A 20,002-nucleotide genomic window follows, 5' to 3' on the forward strand; every position below is an offset into this window, starting at 1 on the left:
GCCCGAAATAAACACGTTTTTTCAGACTGTTGAATCCCTATGTAACTGGCTGGCTCAGAAGAGCCCACTGAGTCAGCCTTTTACCCCAGTGTGCAAAAAGTGTCAAAACGTGTTTTTCAGCAGAAATAAACATGTTTCTGCAACTTTGATCAACCCCATGTAACTTATAGGTCAGGAGCAGCACACTTTTCAAAAAGTGTTTTTCAGCCCGAAATAAACGTGTTTTTTCAGACTGTTGAATCCCTATGTAACTGGCTGACTCAAAACAGCCCACTGAGTCAGCCTTTTACCCCAGTGTGCAAAAAGTGTCAAAACGTGTTTTTCAGCAGAAATAAACATGTTTCTGCAACTTTGGTCAACCCCATGTAACTTATAGGTCAGGAACAGCACACTTTTCAAAACGTGTTTTTCAGCCCGAAATAAACGTCTTTTTTCAGACTGTTGAATCCCTATGTAACTGGCTGGCTCAGAAGAGCCCACTGAGTCAGCCTTTTACCCCAGTGTGCAAAAAGTGTCAAAACGTGTTTTTCAGCAGAAATAAACATGTTTCTGCAACTTTGGTAAACCTCATGTAACTTATAGGTCAGGAGCAGCACACTTTTCAAAACGTGTTTTTCAGCCCGAAATAAACGTCTTTTTTCAGACTGTTGAATCCCTATGTAACTGGCTGGCTCAGAAGAGCCCACTGAGTCAGCCTTTTATCCCAGTGTGCAAAAAGTGTCAAAACGTGTTTTTCAGCAGAAATAAACATGTTTCTGCAACTTTGGTCAACCCCATGTAACTTATAGGTCAGGAGCAGCACACTTTTCAAAACGTGTTTTTCAGCCCGAAATAAACACGTTTTTTCAGACTGTTGAATCCCTATGTAACTGGCTGGCTCAGAAGAGCCCACTGAGTCAGCCTTTTACCCCAGTGTACAAAAAGTGTCAAAACGTGTTTTTCAGCAGAAATAAACATGTTACTGCAACTTTGGTAAACCTCATGTAACTTATAGGTCAGGAGCAGCACACTTTTCAAAACGTGTTTTTCAGCCCGAAATAAACGTCTTTTTTCAGACTGTTGAATCCCTATGTAACTGGCTGGCTCAGAAGAGCCCACTGAGTCAGCCTTTTACCCCAGTGTGCAAAAAGTGTCAAAACGTGTTTTTCAGCAGAAATAAACATGTTTCTGCAACTTTGGTCAACCCCATGTAACTTATAGGTCAGGAACAGCACACTTTTCAAAACGTGTTTTTCAGCCCGAAATAAACACGTTTTTTCAGACTGTTGAATCCCTATGTAACTGGCTGGCTCAGAAGAGCCCACTGAGTCAGCCTTTTACCCCAGGGTGCAAAAAGTGTCAAAACGTGTTTTTCAGCAGAAATAAACATGTTTCTGCAACTTTGGTCAACCCCATGTAACTTATGGGTCAGGAACAGCACACTTTTCAAAACGTGTTTTTCAGCCCGAAATAAACACGTTTTTTCAGACTGTTGAATCCCTATGTAACTGGCTGGCTCAGAAGAGCCCACTGAGTCAGCCTTTTACCCCAGTGTGCAAAAAGTGTCAAAACATGTTTTTCAGCAGAAATAAACATGTTTCTGCAACTTTGGTCAACCCCATGTAACTTATAGGTCAGGAACAGCACACTTTTCAAAACGTGTTTTTCAGCCCGAAATAAACGTCTTTTTTCAGACTGTTGAATCCCTATGTAACTGGCTGGCTCAGAAGAGCCCACTGAGTCAGCCTTTTACCCCAGGGTGCAAAAAGTGTCAAAACGTGTTTTTCAGCAGAAATAAACATGCTTCTGCAACTTTGGTCAACCCCATGTAACTTATGGGTCAGGAACAGCACACTTTTCAAAACGTGTTTTTCAGCCCGAAATAAACACGTTTTTTCAGACTGTTGAATCCCTATGTAACTGGCTGGCTCAGAAGAGCCCACTGAGTCAGCCTTTTACCCCACTGTGCAAAAAGTGTCAAAACGTGTTTTTCAGCAGAAATAAACATGTTTCTGCAACTTTGGTCAACCCCATGTAACTTATAGGTCAGGAACAGCACACTTTTCAAAACGTGTTTTTCAGCCCGAAATAAACACGTTTATTCAGACTGTTGAATCCCTATGTAACTGGCTGGCTCAGAACAGCCCACTGAGTCAGCCTTTTATCCCAATGTGCAAAAAGTGTCAAAACGTGTTTTTCAGCAGAAATAAACATGTTTCTGTAACTTTTTTCCACCCCATGTAACTTATAGGTCAGGAACAGCACACTTTTCAAAACGTGTTTTTCAGCCCGAAATAAACGTGTTTTTTCAGACTGTTGAATCCCTATGTAACTGGCTGACTCAGAACAGCCCACTGAGTCAGCCTTTTACCCCAGTGTGCAAAAAGTGTCAAAACGTGTTTTTCAGCAGAAATAAACATGTTTCTGCAACTTTGGTCAACCCCATGTAACTTATGGGTCAGGAAAAGCACACTTTTCAAAACGTGTTTTTCAGCCCGAAATAAACACGTTTTTTCAGACTGTTGAATCCCTATGTAACTGGCTGGCTCAGAAGAGCCCACTGAGTCAGCCTTTTACCCCAGTGTGCAAAAAGTGTCAAAACGTGTTTTTCAGCAGAAATAAACATGTTTCTGCAACTTTGGTCAACCCCATGTAACTTATGGGTTAAGAACAGCACACTTTTCAAAACGTGTTTTTCAGCCCGAAATAAACACGTTTTTTCAGAGTGTTCAATCCCTATGTAACTGGCTGGCTCAGAACAGCCCACTGAGTCAGCCTTTTATCCCAGTGTGCAAAAAGTGTCAAAACGTGTTTTTCAGCAGAAATAAACATGTTTCTGCAACTTTGGTAAACCCCATGTAACTTATGGGTCAGGAACAGAACACGTTTCAAAACATGTTTTTCAGCCCGAAATAAACGCGTTTTTTCAGACTGTTGAATCCCAATGTATCTGCCTGGCTCAGAATAGCCCACTGAGTCAGCCCTTAACCCCAGTGTGCAGAAAGTGTCAAAACGTGTTTTTCAGCAGAAATAAACATGTTTCTGCAACTTTGGTCAACCCCATGTAACTTATGGGTCAGGAAAAGCACACTTTTCAAAACGTGTTTTTCAGCCCGAAATAAACACGTTTTTTCAGACTGTTGAATCCCTATGTAACTGGCTGGCTCAGAAGAGCCCACTGAGTCAGCCTTTTATCCCAGTGTGCAAAAAGTGTCAAAACGTGTTTTTCAGCAGAAATAAACATGTTTCTGCAACTTTGGTCAACCCCATGTAACTTATGGGTCAGGAACAGAACACGTTTCAAAACATGTTTTTCAGCCCGAAATAAACGCGTTTTTTCAGACTGTTGAATCCCAATGTATCTGCCTGGCTCAGAAGAGCCCACTGAGTCAGCCCTTAACCCCAGTGTGCAGAAAGTGTCAAAACGTGTTTTTCAGCAGAAATAAACATGTTTCTGCAACTTTGGTCAACCCCATGTAACTTATGGGTCAGGAACAGCACACTTTTCAAAACGTGTTTTTCAGCCCGAAATTAACACGTTTTTTCAGACTGTTGAATCCCTATGTAACTGGCTGGCTCAGAAGAGCCCACTGAGTCAGCCTTTTACCCCAGTGTGCAAAAATTGTCAAAACGTGTTTTTCAACAGAAATAAACATGTTTCTGCAACTTTGATCAACCCCATGTAACTTATAGGTCAGGAGCAGCACACTTTTCAAAAAGTGTTTTTCAGCCCGAAATAAACGTGTTTTTTCAGACTGTTGAATCCCTATGTAACTGGCTGACTCAAAACAGCCCACTGAGTCAGCCTTTTACCCCAGTGTGCAAAAAGTGTCAAAACGTGTTTTTCAGCAGAAATAAACATGTTTCTGCAACTTTGGTCAACCCCATGTAACTTATAGGTCAGGAACAGCACACTTTTCAAAACGTGTTTTTCAGCCCGAAATAAACGTCTTTTTTCAGACTGTTGAATCCCTATGTAACTGGCTGGCTCATAAGAGCCCACTGGGTCAGCCTTTTATCCCAGTGTGCAAAAAGTGTCAAAACGTGTTTTTCAGCAGAAATAAACATGTTTCTGCAACTTTGGTAAACCCCATGTAACTTATAGATCAGGAGCAGCACAGTTTTCAAAACGTGTTTTTCAGCCCGAAATAAACGTCTTTTTTCAGACTGTTGAATCCCTATGTAACTGGCTGGCTCATAAGAGCCCACTGAGTCAGCCTTTTACCCCAGTGTGCAAAAAGTGTCAAAACGTGTTTTTCAGCAGAAATAAACATGTTTCTGCAACTTTGGTAAACCTCATGTAACTTATAGGTCAGGAGCAGCACACTTTTCAAAACGTGTTTTTCAGCCCGAAATAAACGTCTTTTTTCAGACTGTTGAATCCCTATGTAACTGGCTGGCTCAGAAGAGCCCACTGAGTCAGCCTTTTATCCCAGTGTGCAAAAAGTGTCAAAACGTGTTTTTCAGCAGAAATAAACATGTTTCTGCAACTTTGGTCAACCCCATGTAACTTATAGGTCAGGAGCAGCACACTTTTCAAAACGTGTTTTTCAGCCCGAAATAAACACGTTTTTTCAGACTGTTGAATCCCTATGTAACTGGCTGGCTCAGAAGAGCCCACTGAGTCAGCCTTTTACCCCAGTGTGCAAAAAGTGTCAAAACGTGTTTTTCAGCAGAAATAAACATGTTTCTGCAACTTTGGTCAACCCCATGTAAGTTATAGGACAGGAGCAACACACTTTTCAAAACGTGTTTTTCAGCCCGAAATAAACGTCTTTTTTCAGACTGTTGAATCCCTATGTAACTGACTGGCTCAGAAGAGCCCACTGAGTCAGCCTTTTACCCCAGTGTGCAAAAAGTGTCAAAATGTGTTTTTCAGCAGAAATAAACATGTTTCTGCAACTTTGGTAAACCTCATGTAACTTATAGGTCAGGAGCAGCACACTTTTCAAAACGTGTTTTTCAGCCCGAAATAAACGTCTTTTTTCAGACTGTTGAATCCCTATGTAACTGGCTGGCTCAGAAGAGCCCACTGAGTCAGCCTTTTATCCCAGTGTGCAAAAAGTGTCAAAACGTGTTTTTCAGCAGAAATAAACATGTTTCTGCAACTTTGGTCAACCCCATGTAACTTATGGGTCAGGAACAGCACATTTTTCAAAACGTGTTTTTCAGCCCGAAATAAACACGTTTTTTCAGACTGTTGAATCCCTATGTAACTGGCTGGCTCAGAAGAGCCCACTGAGTCAGCCTTTTACCCCAGTGTACAAAAAGTGTCAAAACGTGTTTTTCAGCAGAAATAAACATGTTACTGCAACTTTGGTAAACCTCATGTAACTTATAGGTCAGGAGCAGCACACTTTTCAAAACGTGTTTTTCAGCCCGAAATAAACGTCTTTTTTCAGACTGTTGAATCCCTATGTAACTGGCTGGCTCAGAAGAGCCCACTGAGTCAGCCTTTTACCCCAGTGTGCAAAAAGTGTCAAAACGTGTTTTTCAGCAGAAATAAACATGTTTCTGCAACTTTGGTCAACCCCATGTAACTTATAGGTCAGGAACAGCACACTTTTCAAAACGTGTTTTTCAGCCCGAAATAAACACGTTTTTTCAGACTGTTGAATCCCTATGTAACTGGCTGGCTCAGAAGAGCCCACTGAGTCAGCCTTTTACCCCAGTGTGCAAAAAGTGTCAAAACGTGTTTTTCAGCAGAAATAAACATGTTTCTGCAACTTTGGTCAACCCCATGTAACTTATAGGTCAGGAACAGCACACTTTTCAAAACGTGTTTTTCAGCCCGAAATAAACGTCTTTTTTCATACTGTTGAATCCCTATGTAACTGGCTGGCTCAGAAGAGCCCACTGAGTCAGCCTTTTACCCCAGGGTGCAAAAAGTGTCAAAACGTGTTTTTCAGCAGAAATAAACATGTTTCTGCAACTTTGGTCAACCCCATGTAACTTATGGGTCAGGAACAGCACACTTTTCAAAACGTGTTTTTCAGCCCGAAATAAACACGTTTTTTCAGACTGTTGAATCCCTATGTAACTGGCTGGCTCAGAAGAGCCCACTGAGTCAGCCTTTTACCCCAGTGTGCAAAAAGTGTCAAAACATGTTTTTCAGCAGAAATAAACATGTTTCTGCAACTTTGGTCAACCCCATGTAACTTATAGGTCAGGAACAGCACACTTTTCAAAACGTGTTTTTCAGCCCGAAATAAACGTCTTTTTTCAGACTGTTGAATCCCTATGTAACTGGCTGGCTCAGAAGAGCCCACTGAGTCAGCCTTTTACCCCAGGGTGCAAAAAGTGTCAAAACGTGTTTTTCAGCAGAAATAAACATGCTTCTGCAACTTTGGTCAACCCCATGTAACTTATGGGTCAGGAACAGCACACTTTTCAAAACGTGTTTTTCAGCCCGAAATAAACGTCTTTTTTCAGACTGTTGAATCCCTATGTAACTGGCTGGCTCAGAAGAGCCCACTGAGTCAGCCTTTTACCCCAGTGTGCAAAAAGTGTCAAAACGTGTTTTTCAGCAGAAATAAACATGTTTCTGCAACTTTGGTCAACCCCATGTAACTTATAGGTCAGGAACAGCACACTTTTCAAAACGTGTTTTTCAGCCCGAAATAAACACGTTTTTTCAGACTGTTGAATCCCTATGTAACTGGCTGGCTCAGAAGAGCCCACTGAGTCAGCCTTTTACCCCAGTGTGCAAAAAGTGTCAAAACGTGTTTTTCAGCAGAAATAAACATGTTTCTGCAACTTTGGTAAACCCCATGTAGCTTATAGGTCAGGAGCAGCACACTTTTCAAAACGTGTTTTTCAGCCCGAAATAAACGTCTTTTTTCAGACTGTTGAATCCCTATGTAACTGGCTGGCTCAGAAGAGCCCACTGAGTCAGCCTTTTATCACAGTGTGCAAAAAGTGTCAAAACGTGTTTTTCAGCAGAAATAAACATGTTTCTGCAACTTTGGTCAACCCCATGTAACTTATAGGTCAGGAACAGCACACTTTTCAAAACGTGTTTTTCAGCCCGAAATAAACGTCTTTTTTCAGACTGTTGAATCCCTATGTAACTGGCTGGCTCAGAAGAGCCCACTGAGTCAGCCTTTTACCCCAGTGTGCAAAAAGTGTCAAAACGTGTTTTTCAGCAGAAATAAACATGTTTCTGCAACTTTGGTCAACCCCATGTAACTTATAGGTCAGGAACAGCACACTTTTCAAAACGTGTTTTTCAGCCCGAAATAAACGTCTTTTTTCAGACTGTTGAATCCCTATGTAACTGGCTGGCTCAGAAGAGCCCACTGAGTCAGCCTTTTACCCCAGTGTGCAAAAAGTGTCAAAACGTGTTTTTCAGCAGAAATAAACATGTTTCTGCAACTTTGGTCAACCCCATGTAACTTATAGGTCAGCAGCAGCACACTTTTCAAAACGTGTTTTTCAGCCCGAAATAAACGTCTTTTTTCAGACTGTTGAATCCCTATGTAACTGGCTGGCTCAGAAGAGCCCACTGAGTCAGCCTTTTACCCCAGGGTGCAAAAAGTGTCAAAACGTGTTTTTCAGCAGAAATAAACATGTTTCTGCAACTTTGGTCAACCCCATGTAACTTATGGGTCAGGAACAGCACACTTTTCAAAACGTGTTTTTCAGCCCGAAATCAACACGTTTTTTCAGACTGTTGAATCCCTATGTAACTGGCTGGCTCAGAAGAGCCCACTGAGTCAGCCTTTTACCCCAGTGTGCAAAAAGTGTCAAAACGTGTTTTTCAGCAGAAATAAACATGTTTCTGCAGCTTTGGTCAACCCCATGTAACTTATGGGTCAGGAATAGCACACTTTTCAAAACGTGTTTTTCAGCCCGAAATAAACGTGTTTTTTCAGACTGTTGAATCCCTATGTAACTGGCTGGCTCAGAAGAGCCCACTGAGTCAGCCTTTTACCCCAGTGTGCAAAAAGTGTCAAAACGTGTTTTTCAGCAGAAATAAACATGTTTCTGCAACTTTGGTCAACCCCATGTAACTTATGGGTCAGGAATAGCACACTTTTCAAAACGTGTTTTTCAGCCCGAAATAAACGTCTTTTTTCAGACTGTTGAATCCCTATGTAACTGGCTGGCTCAGAAGAGCCCACTGAGTCAGCCTTTTACCCCAGTGTGCAAAAAGTGTCAAAACGTGTTTTTCAGCAGAAATAAACATGTTTCTGCAACTTTGGTAAACCCCATGTAAGTTATAGGACAGGAGCAACACACTTTTCAAAACGTGTTTTTCAGCCCGAAATAAACGTCTTTTTTCAGACTGTTGAATCCCTATGTAACTGTCTGGCTCAGAAGAGCCCACTGAGTCAGCCTTTTACCCCAGTGTGCAAAAAGTGTCAAAACGTGTTTTTCAGCAGAAATAAACATGTTTCTGCAACTTTGGTAAACCCCATGTAAGTTATAGGACAGGAGCAACACACTTTTCAAAACGTGTTTTTCAGCCCGAAATAAACGTCTTTTTTCAGACTGTTGAATCCCTATGTAACTGGCTGGCTCAGAAGAGCCCATTGAGTCAGCCTTTTACCCCAGTGTGCAAAAAGTGTCAAAACGTGTTTTTCAGCAGAAATAAACATGTTTCTGCAACTTTGGTAAACCCCATGTAACTTATATGTCAGGAGCAGCTCACTTTTCAAAACGTGTTTTTCAGCCCGAAATAAACGTCTTTTTTCAGACTGTTGAATCCCTATGTAACTGGCTGGCTCAGAAGAGCCCACTGAGTCAGCCTTTTATCCCAGTGTGCAAAAAGTGTCAAAACGTGTTTTTCAGCAGAAATAAACATGTTTCTGCAACTTTGGTCAACCCCATGTAACTTATAGGTCAGGAGCAGCACACTTTTCAAAACGTGTTTTTCAGCCCGAAATAAACACGTTTTTTCAGACTGTTGAATCCCTATGTAACTGGCTGGCTCAGAAGAGCCCACTGAGTCAGCCTTTTACCCCAGTGTGCAAAAAGTGTCAAAACGTGTTTTTCAGCAGAAATAAACATGTTTCTGCAACTTTGGTCAACCCCATGTAACTTATAGGTCAGGAACAGCACACTTTTCAAAACGTGTTTTTCAGCCCGAAATAAACACGTTTATTCAGACTGTTGAATCCCTATGTAACTGGCTGGCTCAGAACAGCCCACTGAGTCAGCCTTTTATCCCAATGTGCAAAAAGTGTCAAAACGTGTTTTTCAGCAGAAATAAACATGTTTCTGTAACTTTTTTCCACCCCATGTAACTTATAGGTCAGGAACAGCACACTTTTCAAAACGTGTTTTTCAGCCCGAAATAAACGTCTTTTTTCAGACTGTTGAATCCCTATGTAACTGGCTGGCTCAGAAGAGCCCACTGGGTCAGCCTTTTATCCCAGTGTGCAAAAAGTGTCAAAACGTGTATTTCAGCAGAAATAAACATGTTTCTGCAACTTTGGTAAACCCCATGTAACTTATAGATCAGGAGCAGCACAGTTTTCAAAACGTGTTTTTCAGCCCGAAATAAACACGTTTTTTCAGACTGTTGAATCCCTATGTAACTGGCTGGCTCAGAAGAGCCCACTGAGTCAGCCTTTTACCCCAGTGTGCAAAAAGTGTCAAAACGTGTTTTTCAGCAGAAATAAACATGTTTCTGCAACTTTGGTCAACCCCATGTAACTTATGGGTTAGGAACAGCACACTTTTCAAAACGTGTTTTTCAGCCCGAAATAAACACGTTTTTTCAGAGTGTTCAATCCCTATGTAACTGGCTGTCTCAGAACAGCCCACTGAGTCAGCCCTTAACCCCAGTGTGCAGAAAGTGTCAAAACGTGTTTTTCAGCAGAAATAAACATGTTTCTGCAACTTTGGTCAACCCCATGTAACTTATGGGTCAGGAAAAGCACACTTTTCAAAACGTGTTTTTCAGCCCGAAATAAACACGTTTTTTCAGACTGTTGAATCCCTATGTAACTGGCTGGCTCAGAAGAGCCCACTGAGTCAGCCTTTTACCCCAGTGTGCAAAAAGTGTCAAAACGTGTTTTTCAGCAGAAATAAACATGTTTCTGCAACTTTGGTCAACCCCATGTAACTTATGGGTTAGGAACAGCACACTTTTCAAAACGTGTTTTTCAGCCCGAAATAAACACGTTTTTTCAGTGTTCAATCCCTATGTAACTGGCTGGCTCAGAACAGCCCACTGAGTCAGCCTTTTATCCCAGTGTGCAAAAAGTGTCAAAACGTGTTTTTCAGCAGAAATAAACATGTTTCTGCAACTTTGGTAAACCCCATGTAACTTATGGGTCAGGAACAGAACACGTTTCAAAACATGTTTTTCAGCCCGAAATAAACGCGTTTTTTCAGACTGTTGAATCCCAATGTATCTGCCTGGCTCAGAAGAGCCCACTGAGTCAGCCCTTAACCCCAGTGTGCAGAAAGTGTCAAAACGTGTTTTTCAGCAGAAATAAACATGTTTCTGCAACTTTGGTCAACCCCATGTAACTTATGGGTCAGGAAAAGCACACTTTTCAAAACGTGTTTTTCAGCCCGAAATAAACACGTTTTTTCAGACTGTTGAATCCCAATGTATCTGCCTGGCTCAGAAGAGCCCACTGAGTCAGCCCTTAACCCCAGTGTGCAGAAAGTGTCAAAACGTGTTTTTCAGCAGAAATAAACATGTTTCTGCAACTTTGGTCAACCCCATGTAACTTATGGGTCAGGAAAAGCACACTTTTCAAAACGTGTTTTTCAGCCCGAAATAAACACGTTTTTTCAGACTGTTGAATCCCTATGTAACTGGCTGGCTCAGAAGAGCCCACTGAGTCAGCCTTTTATCCCAGTGTGCAAAAAGTGTCAAAACGTGTTTTTCAGCAGAAATAAACATGTTTCTGCAACTTTGGTCAACCCCATGTAACTTATGGGTCAGGAACAGCACACTTTTCAAAACGTGTTTTTCAGCCCGAAATTAACACGTTTTTTCAGACTGTTGAATCCCTATGTAACTGGCTGGCTCAGAAGAGCCCACTGAGTCAGCCTTTTACCCCAGTGTGCAAAAAGTGTCAAAACGTTTTTTTCAGCAGAAATAAACATGTTTCTGCAACTTTGGTCAACCCCATGTAACTTATAGGTCAGGAACAGCACACTTTTCAAAACGTGTTTTTCAGCCCGAAATAAACGTCTTTTTTCAGACTGTTGAATCCCTATGTAACTGACTGGCTCAGAAGAGCCCACTGAGTCAGCCTTTTACCCCAGTGTGCAAAAAGTGTCAAAATGTGTTTTTCAGCAGAAATAAACATGTTTCTGCAACTTTGGTAAACCTCATGTAACTTATAGGTCAGGAGCAGCACACTTTTCAAAACGTGTTTTTCAGCCCGAAATAAACGTCTTTTTTCAGACTGTTGAATCCCTATGTAACTGGCTGGCTCAGAAGAGCCCACTGAGTCAGCCTTTTATCCCAGTGTGCAAAAAGTGTCAAAACGTGTTTTTCAGCAGAAATAAACATGTTTCTGCAACTTTGGTCAACCCCATGTAACTTATGGGTCAGGAACAGCACATTTTTCAAAACGTGTTTTTCAGCCCGAAATAAACACGTTTTTTCAGACTGTTGAATCCCTATGTAACTGGCTGGCTCAGAAGAGCCCACTGAGTCAGCCTTTTACCCCAGTGTACAAAAAGTGTCAAAACGTGTTTTTCAGCAGAAATAAACATGTTACTGCAACTTTGGTAAACCTCATGTAACTTATAGGTCAGGAGCAGCACACTTTTCAAAACGTGTTTTTCAGCCCGAAATAAACGTCTTTTTTCAGACTGTTGAATCCCTATGTAACTGGCTGGCTCAGAAGAGCCCACTGAGTCAGCCTTTTACCCCAGTGTGCAAAAAGTGTCAAAACGTGTTTTTCAGCAGAAATAAACATGTTTCTGCAACTTTGGTCAACCCCATGTAACTTATAGGTCAGGAACAGCACACTTTTCAAAACGTGTTTTTCAGCCCGAAATAAACACGTTTTTTCAGACTGTTGAATCCCTATGTAACTGGCTGGCTCAGAAGAGCCCACTGAGTCAGCCTTTTACCCCAGTGTGCAAAAAGTGTCAAAACGTGTTTTTCAGCAGAAATAAACATGTTTCTGCAACTTTGGTCAACCCCATGTAACTTATAGGTCAGGAACAGCACACTTTTCAAAACGTGTTTTTCAGCCCGAAATAAACGTCTTTTTTCAGACTGTTGAATCCCTATGTAACTGGCTGGCTCAGAAGAGCCCACTGAGTCAGCCTTTTACCCCAGGGTGCAAAAAGTGTCAAAACGTGTTTTTCAGCAGAAATAAACATGTTTCTGCAACTTTGGTCAACCCCATGTAACTTATGGGTCAGGAACAGCACACTTTTCAAAACGTGTTTTTCAGCCCGAAATAAACACGTTTTTTCAGACTGTTGAATCCCTATGTAACTGGCTGGCTCAGAAGAGCCCACTGAGTCAGCCTTTTACCCCAGTGTGCAAAAAGTGTCAAAACATGTTTTTCAGCAGAAATAAACATGTTTCTGCAACTTTGGTCAACCCCATGTAACTTATAGGTCAGGAACAGCACACTTTTCAAAACGTGTTTTTCAGCCCGAAATAAACGTCTTTTTTCAGACTGTTGAATCCCTATGTAACTGGCTGGCTCAGAAGAGCCCACTGAGTCAGCCTTTTACCCCAGTGTGCAAAAAGTGTCAAAACGTGTTTTTCAGCAGAAATAAACATGTTTCTGCAACTTTGGTCAACCCCATGTAACTTATAGGTCAGGAACAGCACACTTTTCAAAACGTGTTTTTCAGCCCGAAATAAACACGTTTTTTCAGACTGTTGAATCCCTATGTAACTGGCTGGCTCAGAAGAGCCCACTGAGTCAGCCTTTTACCCCAGTGTGCAAAAAGTGTCAAAACGTGTTTTTCAGCAGAAATAAACATGTTTCTGCAACTTTGGTAAACCCCATGTAGCTTATAGGTCAGGAGCAGCACACTTTTCAAAACGTGTTTTTCAGCCCGAAATAAACGTCTTTTTTCAGACTGTTGAATCCCTATGTAACTGGCTGGCTCAGAAGAGCCCACTGAGTCAGCCTTTTACCCCAGTGTGCAAAAAGTGTCAAAACGTGTTTTTCAGCAGAAATAAACATGTTTCTGCAGCTTTGGTCAACCCCATGTAACTTATGGGTCAGGAATAGCACACTTTTCAAAACGTGTTTTTCAGCCCGAAATAAACGTGTTTTTTCAGACTGTTGAATCCCTATGTAACTGGCTGGCTCAGAAGAGCCCACTGAGTCAGCCTTTTACCCCAGTGTGCAAAAAGTGTCAAAACGTGTTTTTCAGCAGAAATAAACATGTTTCTGCAACTTTGGTCAACCCCATGTAACTTATGGGTCAGGAATAGCACACTTTTCAAAACGTGTTTTTCAGCCCGAAATAAACGTCTTTTTTCAGACTGTTGAATCCCTATGTAACTGGCTGGCTCAGAAGAGCCCACTGAGTCAGCCTTTTACCCCAGTGTGCAAAAAGTGTCAAAACGTGTTTTTCAGCAGAAATAAACATGTTTCTGCAACTTTGGTAAACCCCATGTAAGTTATAGGACAGGAGCAACACACTTTTCAAAACGTGTTTTTCAGCCCGAAATAAACGTCTTTTTTCAGACTGTTGAATCCCTATGTAACTGTCTGGCTCAGAAGAGCCCACTGAGTCAGCCTTTTACCCCAGTGTGCAAAAAGTGTCAAAACGTGTTTTTCAGCAGAAATAAACATGTTTCTGCAACTTTGGTAAACCCCATATAAGTTATAGGACAGGAGCAACACACTTTTCAAAACGTGTTTTTCAGCCCGAAATAAACGTCTTTTTTCAGACTGTTGAATCCCTATGTAACTGGCTGGCTCAGAAGAGCCCATTGAGTCAGCCTTTTACCCCAGTGTGCAAAAAGTGTCAAAACGTGTTTTTCAGCAGAAATAAACATGTTTCTGCAACTTTGGTAAACCCCATGTAACTTATATGTCAGGAGCAGCTCACTTTTCAAAACGTGTTTTTCAGCCCGAAATAAACGTCTTTTTTCAGACTGTTGAATCCCTATGTAACTGGCTGGCTCAGAAGAGCCCACTGAGTCAGCCTTTTATCCCAGTGTGCAAAAAGTGTCAAAACGTGTTTTTCAGCAGAAATAAACATGTTTCTGCAACTTTGGTCAACCCCATGTAACTTATAGGTCAGGAGCAGCACACTTTTCAAAACGTGTTTTTCAGCCCGAAATAAACACGTTTTTTCAGACTGTTGAATCCCTATGTAACTGGCTGGCTCAGAAGAGCCCACTGAGTCAGCCTTTTACCCCAGTGTGCAAAAAGTGTCAAAACGTGTTTTTCAGCAGAAATAAACATGTTTCTGCAACTTTGGTCAACCCCATGTAACTTATAGGTCAGGAACAGCACACTTTTCAAAACGTGTTTTTCAGCCCGAAATAAACACGTTTATTCAGACTGTTGAATCCCTATGTAACTGGCTGGCTCAGAACAGCCCACTGAGTCAGCCTTTTATCCCAATGTGCAAAAAGTGTCAAAACGTGTTTTTCAGCAGAAATAAACATGTTTCTGTAACTTTTTTCCACCCCATGTAACTTATAGGTCAGGAACAGCACACTTTTCAAAACGTGTTTTTCAGCCCGAAATAAACGTCTTTTTTCAGACTGTTGAATCCCTATGTAACTGGCTGGCTCAGAAGAGCCCACTGGGTCAGCCTTTTATCCCAGTGTGCAAAAAGTGTCAAAACGTGTATTTCAGCAGAAATAAACATGTTTCTGCAACTTTGGTAAACCCCATGTAACTTATAGATCAGGAGCAGCACAGTTTTCAAAACGTGTTTTTCAGCCCGAAATAAACACGTTTTTTCAGACTGTTGAATCCCTATGTAACTGGCTGGCTCAGAAGAGCCCACTGAGTCAGCCTTTTACCCCAGTGTGCAAAAAGTGTCAAAACGTGTTTTTCAGCAGAAATAAACATGTTTCTGCAACTTTGGTCAACCCCATGTAACTTATGGGTTAGGAACAGCACACTTTTCAAAACGTGTTTTTCAGCCCGAAATAAACACGTTTTTTCAGAGTGTTCAATCCCTATGTAACTGGCTGTCTCAGAACAGCCCACTGAGTCAGCCCTTAACCCCAGTGTGCAGAAAGTGTCAAAACGTGTTTTTCAGCAGAAATAAACATGTTTCTGCAACTTTGGTCAACCCCATGTAACTTATGGGTCAGGAAAAGCACACTTTTCAAAACGTGTTTTTCAGCCCGAAATAAACACGTTTTTTCAGACTGTTGAATCCCTATGTAACTGGCTGGCTCAGAAGAGCCCACTGAGTCAGCCTTTTACCCCAGTGTGCAAAAAGTGTCAAAACGTGTTTTTCAGCAGAAATAAACATGTTTCTGCAACTTTGGTCAACCCCATGTAACTTATGGGTTAGGAACAGCACACTTTTCAAAACGTGTTTTTCAGCCCGAAATAAACACGTTTTTTCAGTGTTCAATCCCTATGTAACTGGCTGGCTCAGAACAGCCCACTGAGTCAGCCTTTTATCCCAGTGTGCAAAAAGTGTCAAAACGTGTTTTTCAGCAGAAATAAACATGTTTCTGCAACTTTGGTAAACCCCATGTAACTTATGGGTCAGGAACAGAACACGTTTCAAAACATGTTTTTCAGCCCGAAATAAACGCGTTTTTTCAGACTGTTGAATCCCAATGTATCTGCCTGGCTCAGAAGAGCCCACTGAGTCAGCCCTTAACCCCAGTGTGCAGAAAGTGTCAAAACGTGTTTTTCAGCAGAAATAAACATGTTTCTGCAACTTTGGTCAACCCCATGTAACTTATGGGTCAGGAAAAGCACACTTTTCAAAACGTGTTTTTCAGCCCGAAATAAACACGTTTTTTCAGACTGTTGAATCCCTATGTAACTGGCTGGCTCAGAAGAGCCCACTGAGTCAGCCTTTTATCCCAGTGTGCAAAAAGTGTCAAAACGTGTTTTTCAGCAGAAATAAACATGTTTCTGCAACTTTGGTCAACCCCATGTAACTTATGGGTCAGGAACAGAACACGTTTCAAAACATGTTTTTCAGCCCGAAATAAACGCGTTTTTTCAGACTGTTGAATCCCAATGTATCTGCCTGGCTCAGAAGAGCCCACTGAGTCAGCCCTTAACCCCAGTGTGCAGAAAGTGTCAAAACGTGTTTTTCAGCAGAAATAAACATGTTTCTGCAACTTTGGTCAACCCCATGTAACTTATGGGTCAGGAAAAGCACACTTTTCAAAACGTGTTTTTCAGCCCGAAATAAACACGTTTTTTCAGACTGTTGAATCCCTATGTAACTGGCTGGCTCAGAAGAGCCCACTGAGTCAGCCTTTTACCCCAGTGTGCAAAAAGTGTCAAAACGTGTTTTTCAGCAGAAATAAACATGTTTCTGCAACTTTGGTCAACCCCATGTAACTTATAGGTCAGGAACAGCACACTTTTCAAAACGTGTTTTTCAGCCCGAAATAAACACGTTTTTTCAGTCTGTTGAATCCCTATGTAACTGGCTGGCTCAGAACAGCACACTGAGTCAGCCTTTTATCCCAGTGTGTAAAAAGTGTCAAAACGTGTTTTTCAGCAGAAATAAACATGTTTCTGCAACTTTGGTAAACCCCATGTAACTTATAGGTCAGGAACAGCACACTTTTCAAAACGTGTTTTTCAGCCCGAAATAAACGTCTTTTTTCAGACTATTGAATCCCTATGTAACTGGCTGGCTCAGAAGAGCCCACTGGGTCAGCCTTTTATCCCAGTGTGCAAAAAGTGTCAAAACGTGTTTTTCAGCAGAAATAAACATGTTTCTGCAACTTTGGTAAACCCCATGTAACTTATAGATCAGGAGCAGGACCGTTTTCAAAACGTGTTTTTCAGCCCGAAATAAACACGTTTTTTCAGACTGTTGAATCCCTATGTAACTGGCTGGCTCAGAAGAGCCCACTGAGTCAGCCTTTTACCCCAGTGTGCAAAAAGTGTCAAAACGTGTTTTTCAGCAGAAATAAACATGTTTCTGCAACTTTGATCAACCCCATGTAACTTATAGGTCAGGAGCAGCACACTTTTCAAAAAGTGTTTTTCAGCCCGAAATAAACGTGTTTTTTCAGACTGTTGAATCCCTATGTAACTGGCTGACTCAAAACAGCCCACTGAGTCAGCCTTTTACCCCAGTGTGCAAAAAGTGTCAAAACGTGTTTTTCAGCAGAAATAAACATGTTTCTGCAACTTTGGTCAACCCCATGTAACTTATAGGTCAGGAACAGCACACTTTTCAAAACGTGTTTTTCAGCCCGAAATAAACGTCTTTTTTCAGACTGTTGAATCCCTATGTAACTGGCTGGCTCATAAGAGCCCACTGGGTCAGCCTTTTATCCCAGTGTGCAAAAAGTGTCAAAACGTGTTTTTCAGCAGAAATAAACATGTTTCTGCAACTTTGGTAAACCCCATGTAACTTATAGATCAGGAGCAGCACAGTTTTCAAAACGTGTTTTTCAGCCCGAAATAAACACGTTTTTTCAGACTGTTGAATCCCTATGTAACTGGCTGGCTCAGAAGAGCCCGCTGAGTCAGCCTTTTATCCCAGTGTGCAAAAAGTGTCAAAACGTGTTTTTCAGCAGAAATAAACATGTTTCTGCAACTTTGGTCAACCCATGTAACTTATGGGTCAGGAACAGCACACTTTTCAAAACGTGTTTTTCAGCCCGAAATAAACACGTTTTTTCAGACTGTTGAATCCCTATGTAACTGGCTGGCTCAGAAGAGCCCACTGAGTCAGCCTTTTATCCCAGTGTGCAAAAAGTGTCAAAACGTGTTTTTCAGCAGAAATAAACATGTTTCTGCAACTTTGGTAAACCCCATGTAACTTATGGGTCAGGAACAGAACACGTTTCAAAACATGTTTTTCAGCCCGAAATAAACGCGTTTTTTCAGACTGTTGAATCCCAATGTATCTGCCTGGCTCAGAAGAGCCCACTGAGTCAGCCCTTAACCCCAGTGTGCAGAAAGTGTCAAAACGTGTTTTTCAGCAGAAATAAACATGTTTCTGCAACTTTGGTCAACCCCATGTAACTTATGGGTCAGGAAAAGCACACTTTTCAAAACGTGTTTTTCAGCCCGAAATAAACACGTTTTTTCAGTCTGTTGAATCCCTATGTAACTGGCTGGCTCAGAACAGCACACTGAGTCAGCCTTTTATCCCAGTGTGTAAAAAGTGTCAAAACGTGTTTTTCAGCAGAAATAAACATGTTTCTGCAACTTTGGTAAACCCCATGTAACTTATAGGTCAGGAACAGCACACTTTTCAAAACGTGTTTTTCAGCCCGAAATAAACGTCTTTTTTCAGACTATTGAATCCCTATGTAACTGGCTGGCTCAGAAGAGCCCACTGGGTCAGCCTTTTATCCCAGTGTGCAAAAAGTGTCAAAACGTGTTTTTCAGCAGAAATAAACATGTTTCTGCAACTTTGGTAAACCCCATGTAACTTATAGATCAGGAGCAGGACCGTTTTCAAAACGTGTTTTTCAGCCCGAAATAAACACGTTTTTTCAGACTGTTGAATCCCTATGTAACTGGCTGGCTCAGAAGAGCCCACTGAGTCAGCCTTTTACCCCAGTGTGCAAAAAGTGTCAAAACGTGTTTTTCAGCAGAAATAAACATGTTTCTGCAACTTTGATCAACCCCATGTAACTTATAGGTCAGGAGCAGCACACTTTTCAAAAAGTGTTTTTCAGCCCGAAATAAACGTGTTTTTTCAGACTGTTGAATCCCTATGTAACTGGCTGACTCAAAACAGCCCACTGAGTCAGCCTTTTACCCCAGTGTGCAAAAAGTGTCAAAACGTGTTTTTCAGCAGAAATAAACATGTTTCTGCAACTTTGGTCAACCCCATGTAACTTATAGGTCAGGAACAGCACACTTTTCAAAACGTGTTTTTCAGCCCGAAATAAACGTCTTTTTTCAGACTGTTGAATCCCTATGTAACTGGCTGGCTCATAAGAGCCCACTGGGTCAGCCTTTTATCCCAGTGTGCAAAAAGTGTCAAAACGTGTTTTTCAGCAGAAATAAACATGTTTCTGCAACTTTGGTAAACCCCATGTAACTTATAGATCAGGAGCAGCACAGTTTTCAAAACGTGTTTTTCAGCCCGAAATAAACACGTTTTTTCAGACTGTTGAATCCCTATGTAACTGGCTGGCTCAGAAGAGCCCGCTGAGTCAGCCTTTTATCCCAGTGTGCAAAAAGTGTCAAAACGTGTTTTTCAGCAGAAATAAACATGTTTCTGCAACTTTGGTCAACCCATGTAACTTATGGGTCAGGAACAGCACACTTTTCAAAACGTGTTTTTCAGCCCGAAATAAACACGTTTTTTCAGACTGTTGAATCCCTATGTAACTGGCTGGCTCAGAAGAGCCCACTGAGTCAGCCTTTTATCCCAGTGTGCAAAAAGTGTCAAAACGTGTTTTTCAGCAGAAATAAACATGTTTCTGCAACTTTGGTAAACCCCATGTAACTTATGGGTCAGGAACAGAACACGTTTCAAAACATGTTTTTCAGCCCGAAATAAACGCGTTTTTTCAGACTGTTGAATCCCAATGTATCTGCCTGGCTCAGAAGAGCCCACTGAGTCAGCCCTTAACCCCAGTGTGCAGAAAGTGTCAAAACGTGTTTTTCAGCAGAAATAAACATGTTTCTGCAACTTTGGTCAACCCCATGTAACTTATGGGTTAGGAACAGCACACTTTTCAAAACGTGTTTTTCAGCCCGAAATAAACACGTTTTTTCAGAGTGTTGAATCCCTATGTAACTGGCTGGCTCAGAACAGCCCACTGAGTCAGCCTTTTATCCCAGTGTGCAAAAAGTGTCAAAACGTGTTTTTCAGCAGAAATAAACATGTTTCTGCAACTTTGGTAAACCCCATGTAACTTATGGGTCAGGAACAGAACACGTTTCAAAACATGTTTTTCAGCCCGAAATAAACGCGTTTTTTCAGC

Source organism: Lepisosteus platostomus, chromosome 20 (genome assembly GCF_059453375.1).
Source record: "Lepisosteus platostomus isolate fLepPlt1 chromosome 20, fLepPlt1.hap1, whole genome shotgun sequence".
Taxonomy (NCBI): domain Eukaryota; kingdom Metazoa; phylum Chordata; class Actinopteri; order Semionotiformes; family Lepisosteidae; genus Lepisosteus; species Lepisosteus platostomus.